This window comes from Trichosurus vulpecula, chromosome 1 (assembly GCF_011100635.1).
Source record: "Trichosurus vulpecula isolate mTriVul1 chromosome 1, mTriVul1.pri, whole genome shotgun sequence".
NCBI lineage: Eukaryota > Metazoa > Chordata > Mammalia > Diprotodontia > Phalangeridae > Trichosurus > Trichosurus vulpecula.
Genome location: NC_050573.1, coordinates 550,532,579 through 550,539,688, shown reverse-complemented (window position 1 = coordinate 550,539,688; position 7,110 = coordinate 550,532,579).

The window sequence follows — 7,110 nt, the reverse complement described above, 5'->3', positions numbered from 1 at the left end:
TCACTATTGATTAGAGAAATGCAAATCAAAACAACTCTGAGGTAACACTTCACACCTATCAGACTGGCCAACATACAGAACAAGAAAATGATAAATGTTGGAGAAGATGCAAGAAAATTGGAATACAATGCACTGTTGGTGGAGTTGTGAACTGATCCAGCCTTTCTGGAGAGCAATTTGGAACAATGCCCAAAGGGCTATAAAATGGTACATACCCTCTGACCCAGCAATACCGCTTCTTGGGCATATCCCAAAGAGATCATAAAAATGGGGAAAGGACCCACATGCACAAAAGTATTTTTGTGGTGGCCAAGAATTGGAAATTGAGGGGATGCCCATCAATTGGAGAATGGCTGAACAAGCTGTGATACATGATTGTAATGGAATACTATTGTGCTATAAGAATGAAGAGCAGGCAGACTTCAGGAAAACCTGGAAAGACATATGTGAACTGATGCCAAAGGAGGTGAGCAGAACCAGGACAATATTGTACACGATAACAGCCACTTTGTGTGATGACTGACTTTGACAGACTTGGCTCTTCTCAGCAATGCATGGTTCTAAGACAGCTCCAAAAGGCTCCTGATGGGAGATGCCATCCACATCCAGAGAAAGAACTGTGGAGTCGGGATGCAGATTGAAGCAGACTCTTTGCTCCCTTTTTCTCTTTTGTCATTTTGTTTCTTCTTTCTCGTGGTTCTTCCCATTGGTTCTAATACTTCTTTGCAACATGACTTGTATAAAAATAAAAAATAAATAAATTCATGATGAGCGTCACCTGCTAGGATAGTTGTAAAACAGAACCACAGCTTTTCACCAACCTAATCTGTAACCATCTTACAGCCTCTGATGCTAGCCTCTGATTCACCAAGGTTTCAAGAGAGCATATTGCTCCTGTGCATGAGTAAGCACCTATGCTTTATGGATACAATTATAATGACACTGCATTTTAGGCAACCTACCTTTTCAGATTTTTAAAGACAAAAATTATTCATTGACTCCTGTGGTTTAGGGAAGTAAATAACCCTCTTTCCCCCTCACCTTTTATTTTGAGTGGGAGGCTGGACTTTGTGCTCATTTTAGCAATTTTAATACAGTTGTTAGCTTAGTAAATCCGTAATAGCCTATTTCTATACAATTTAAGGTACAAAACTCCTCAGAACTTGCTTTTTGAATGGAGCCCTCTATCCCTTAGGACCAGAAAGCAAAACAATGGTTTTAGATGCTTTTAACGTGGATTTCGTCACTAAACTTTTCACCTGCCATTCTCATTATGCCTCCTGAGCTAACGTCAACCCACCATCAAGACAGGGAGGACTTTTTGTCCCTCCAGCCATAACTGCCAGTTTTATATCTTGGGCAAATCTTGAAAATTACAAAATATTCACCTCTCCTTTTGGAAAATGAGGCCCTTCATTATCCACTGAGGGCTTTGAACATTCACTATAGTACATGCAACCTGGTTTATCCCACAGTACCATTTTCTGACTTTGAAAACATTTAAAATATTATAAAGTGGCAGAGTAAAGTGAGCATTTTTGTGGAGCTCTCACAACATTCCCCTTTAAACAACTTTTAAAAGCTTGTCAAATTGAATTTTAGGTGGCATAACCAACAAAAAGTGGGTCATTTTTCTAGCCTAGAACTGCTGAAGAGTGCAGAAAAAGAGGTCTGCAGACATGGGTTGGAGACTGGCTGGGACTTTGACTTAGTGGAAGATATATCAGCTTGAAGAAATCAGTAGCAGTGGTACTGGATCCAGCAACAGTAAGAGGATTGAACATCTGGTCGGAAAGATTATAGGAGACCCCTGTGCTAGCATCAGACACCAGACCGGGTGCCATTTGGCAACTCCACTGCCCATTACCCAGTTCAAATGGGCCCTACCTGGATCTGGCCTAGAATGCAGATCAAAAGGGCAGTAACCATACCTCTCTCCAAATCATATTATCTTAGAAGCACCAAAAACTCACAGGCCCCCCTGGACCTAACTGTGATACCAGCAGGACATAAAAGCCTGAAGTTCAGAGACAGCCCCACCCTTTCTCCCCACAGAGGTAAGCAGAACCCAAATAAAATCCAAAGTCAAGAAATAGGAAAAATGAGCAAACAAGCAAAAAAAACAAAACAAAAAAACCCCCAGAAACCTGACAATAAAAAGCTACTACAGTGACAGAAAATTTCAAGACACAAACACAAGACAGCAATGGCTTGAAAACATCTACAATGAAAGCCTCAAAGGGGGAAAAAATGAAGATTGGACATATGCCCAATAAGAATTCCCAGGAGAGCTTAAGAAAGATTTTTTTTGAAGAGCAAAATAAAAATGTTTTTAAGAATATAGAGAAATTAAAGGCAAATTAGGAAAAGAGTAATGCAGGAAAATTATGAAGATAGCATTAATAGCTTGGTAAAAGGTATAAACAATACTGATGAAAATAACTTCTTTAAAATGAGAATTGGTCAAATGGTAAAAGAGGTACAAATCCTCCCTGAAGAAAATAATTCCTTAAAAATTAGAATTGGTCAAGTGGAAGCTAATCGTTCTTTGAGACAGCAAGAAATAGTAGTCAAAAGACTGGGGGAAAAAATGTGGAATATCTCATTGGAAAAACAACTGACCTGGAAGAGATTAAGGAGAGAGAATTTAAGAATCATTTGACTGCCAGAAAGGCGCAGTAGGAAAAAAAGAGCATAAACATCACATTTCAAGAAATTATGAAGGACAACTGCCTTGATATTTTAGAATCAGGAGGCAAAATAGAAATTGAAGGAATCCATTGACCACCTCCTGAAAGAAATCCCAAAATGGAAACTCCGAAGAATATTATAGCCAAATTGAGGAGCTCCCAGGGCAAGGAGAAAATATTGTTAGTAGTCAGAAAGCAACAATTCAAACATTGTGAAGGGAGATAGGATCACATAAGATTTAGCAGCTTCCACATGATAGGAGTGGAGCACTTGGAATATATTCTGTTTGAAGAATTTTATAGCCAAATTGAGGAGCTCTTAGATCAAGGAGAATATACTGCTTGGAGTCAGAAAGAATTCAAACACTGGAGCCACAGTCAGGATTACATAAGATTTAGCAGCTTCCACATGAAAGGAGTAGAGAGCTTGGAATATGATATTCTGAAAGACAGGAACTACAGCCAAGAATAAACCTACCCCAGCAGAACTGAGTGCAATGCTATGGGGGCATGGGATTGGGGGCGGGGAGTGGGGAATGGATATTCAGTGAAACAGAGTGCTTTCAAGCATTTCTGATGAACAGACCAGAGCTGAACAGACTATCTGTTGGTCAAACACAGATTTAAGCATAAAAAACAAACATGAGTGAGAAATTGTAAGGAACTGAATAAGATTAAAGTATTTACATTCCCAAGAGGGAAGATGATACATGTAACAACCTAGGAACTTCATCATCCTTAGGACAATTAGGAGTCTACTTAACTGAGAGAGAAGAGGTGGGAGGGGAAGGGAAGAATGGGGGAAATTATGTCACATAAAAGAGACAAGGAAGAGTTTTTACAATGAGGTGAACAGACAAGACTTTAACATTATTCTAATCTGAACTGATTCAAAGAGGGAAGAATGAACGTGCGTGTGTGTGTGTGTGTGTGTACACAGTTGAGTATAGAAATTGATCTTACCCAACAGGAAAGTACGAGAGAGTAGGGCTAAGAGAAGAATGCTAAGATTAAGGCCAGCAGTGGTCAAAAGCAAAATAGACATTTAAGGAGGGGACAGTTTAAAAAAAAGAGGGATAAATAGAAGAGAATAGGGTGGAGGGAAATACAGATAACTATGTGAAGTGTGAATGAGATAAACTCACCCATAAAATGGAAGCAGATAGAATGGATTAGAAACCAAAATCCAACGATATTTTTTACAAGGGACACTTGAAACAGAAAGAGACAGAGTTAAAGTAAGAGGCTTAGCAGAATCTACCATGCTTCAGCTGAAGTAAAAATTAAAAATGCAAGGATGACAATCATTTCAGACAAAGCAAAAGCAATAATAGACCTGATTAAAAGGGATAATAAGCAGGGAAACTACATCTTGTTCAAAGGAACGATAGACAATTAGTTAATATCAATACTAAATATAGGCACCACATTTCATAGCATACAAATTCTTGTAGGAAAAGTTAAATTATAACAGGAAAAATAGTAAAAACAACACTAGTGGGAAACTTCAGAACTAGTACATCTAACCATAAAAGAAGAAGTGAAGATGAACGGAATTTTAGAAAAGATAAATACGATAAATCTCTGGAGAATATTGAATGGGAGTAGAAACTAGTATTCCTTTTTCTCAGCTTTTCAGGGCACCTTTACAAAACTTCATCATGTATTCAGGCGTTAAAACTTCGTAACAGAAGCAGAAATATTAAATGTAACCTTTTTGGACTATAGCGCAATAAAAATTACTCAATAAAAGACTTTTGAAGCATAGATTAAACATTAATTGGAAATTAAATAATCTAATCCTAAAGAATGAATGTCTCAAAGAACAAATCATAGAAACAATAATTTCAAGATAATGAGTACAATAAGAAAACACACCAAAATCTGTGGGATACAGCCAGAGCAGTACATAGAAGAAAAGATAAATCTCTAAATGCTTACATCAATAAAAGAGGGAGCAGATCAATGACTTAGGCATGCAACTAAAAAACTAGGAAAAAAACCCAAACCCTCAATTAAACACCAAAAATTGAAATCCTGAAAGTCAAAGAAGTTAATGAAATTGAAAAAAGAATTGAACTAGTAAATAAAACTGGGAGCCAGCTTTATGTAAAAAAAAAACAAAAACAAAAACATATCATTGGTTAAGTTGGTTAAAAAGAAAAATCAAATTACCAGCATCAAAAATGAAAATAGTAAACGTATGACCAATGAAGATGAAGTTAAAGCAATTTTAAGGAGCTATTTTGCCCAATTATATGCCAATAAAACCTACAATCTAAATGAAACGAGTATTTACAAAAATATAAATTGCGCAGATTAACAGAAGAGGACATAGAATACTTAAATAACCCTATCTTAGATAGAGAAATTGAACAAGCTATAATTGAACTCCCTAAGAAAAAAAAATCCCCAAGTCCAGATGAATTTACAAGCAAATTCTACGAAATATTTAAAGAACAATTAAGTCTAATACTATATCAACTATTTGAAAAAAAAATGATTCCTACAAAATTCCTTCTACGTCATAAATGTGGTTTTGAAACCTAAATCAGGGAGAGCAATAACAGATAACAATAGATCAATTTCCCTGATGAATATTGGTACAAAAATTCTTAAATAAAATACAACCAAGGAGGCTATAAAAATACATCACAAGGATTATATCCTATGACCAGGTTGAATTTATACCAGGAATGCAAGGCTGATTCGATATGAGGAAAATTATAATAATTAACCATAACAATAAAACAACAAAATTACAATTATACTGATAGACGTAGAAAACGTTTTTGACCAAATGCAACACTCACATTAAAGACAATAGGAAGCATGGGCATAAAGGGAGTTTGTTTTTTTTTTTACCTTTTAGTATTTTTTTAATGTTTTATCATTTTATTTAATATTTTAGTTTTCAACATTGACTTCCACAAGATTTTGAGTTACAAATTTTCTCCCCATTTCTACCCTCCCCCCCATTCCAAGGTGGCATATATTCTGATTGCCTCATTCCCCAATCAGTCTTCCCTTCTTTCACCCCACTCCCCCCCATCCCCTTTCCCCTTACTTTCTTGTAGGGCAGGATAGATTTTTATGCCCCATTCCCTATAAATCTTGTTTGCCAGATGCATGCAAAAAACAACTTTTTAAGCATCTGCTTTTAAATTTTTGAGTTCCAAATTCTCTCCCCTCTTCCCTTCCCACCCACCCTCCCTAGGAAGGCAAGCAATTCAACATAGATCACACATGAATCATGTAAAACACTTCCACAATGCTCATGTTGTGAAAGGTTAACTATATTTCCTTCCATCCAATCCTGTCCACCTTTATTCAGTTTTCTCCCTTGGCGCTGTCCCTTTTCAAAGTGTTCACTTTTCATTACCTCCTCCCCCTGTCTGCCCTCCCTTCTATCATCTCCCCGCCCCCCCTGCCCTTTTTTATCCTTTTCCCCTTACTTTCCTCTGGAGTAAGATACCCAATTGAATGTGTATATTATTCCCTCCTCAGGTTGAATCCAATGAGAGTAAGATTCACTCATTTCCCCTCACCTGCCCCCTCTTCCCTTCCAATGGAACTGCTTTTTTTTTGCCACTTTTATTCTATCTCTCCCTTTCTCCTCTCAATATATTCCTCTCTCACCCCGTATTCCATTTTATTTTTCAGATATCATCCCTTCATATTTGACTCATCCTGTGCACTCTGTCTATATTCCCTTCAGCTCCCCTAATGCTGAGAAAGGTCTCATGAATTACATCTTTCCATGTAGGAATGTAAGCATAACAGTTCAACTTTAGCGAGTCCCTTATGAATTCTCTTTCTTGTTTACCTTTTCATGCTTCTCTTGATTCTTGTATTTGAAAGTCAAATTTTCTGTTCAGCTCTGGTCTTTTCATTGAGAAAGCTTGAAAGTCCTCTATTTTATTGAAATTCCATATTTTACCTTAGAGCATTATACTCAGTTTTGCTGGGTAGGTGATTCTTGGTTTTAATCCTAGCTCCAATGACCTCCGGAATATCATATTCCAAACCCTTCAATCCCTTAACATAGAAGCTGCTAGATCTTGTGTTACTCTAATTGTGTTTCCACAGTATTCAAATTGTTTCCTTCTGGCTGCTTGCAGTATTTTCTCCTTGACCTGGAAACTCTGGAATTTGGCGATAATATTCCTAGGAGTTTTCTCTTTGGGATCTTTTTCAAGAGGCGATTGGTGGATTCTTTCAATTTCTATTTTACCCTCTGGTTCTAGAATATCAGGGCAGTTTTCCTTGGTAATTTCTAGAAAGATGATGTCTAGACTCTTTTTTTGATCATGGCTTTCAGGTAGTCCAATAATTTTTAAATTATCTGTCCTGGATCTGTTCTCCAGGTAGTGGTTTTTCCATTGAGATATTTCACATTGTCTTCCATTTTTTCAGTTCT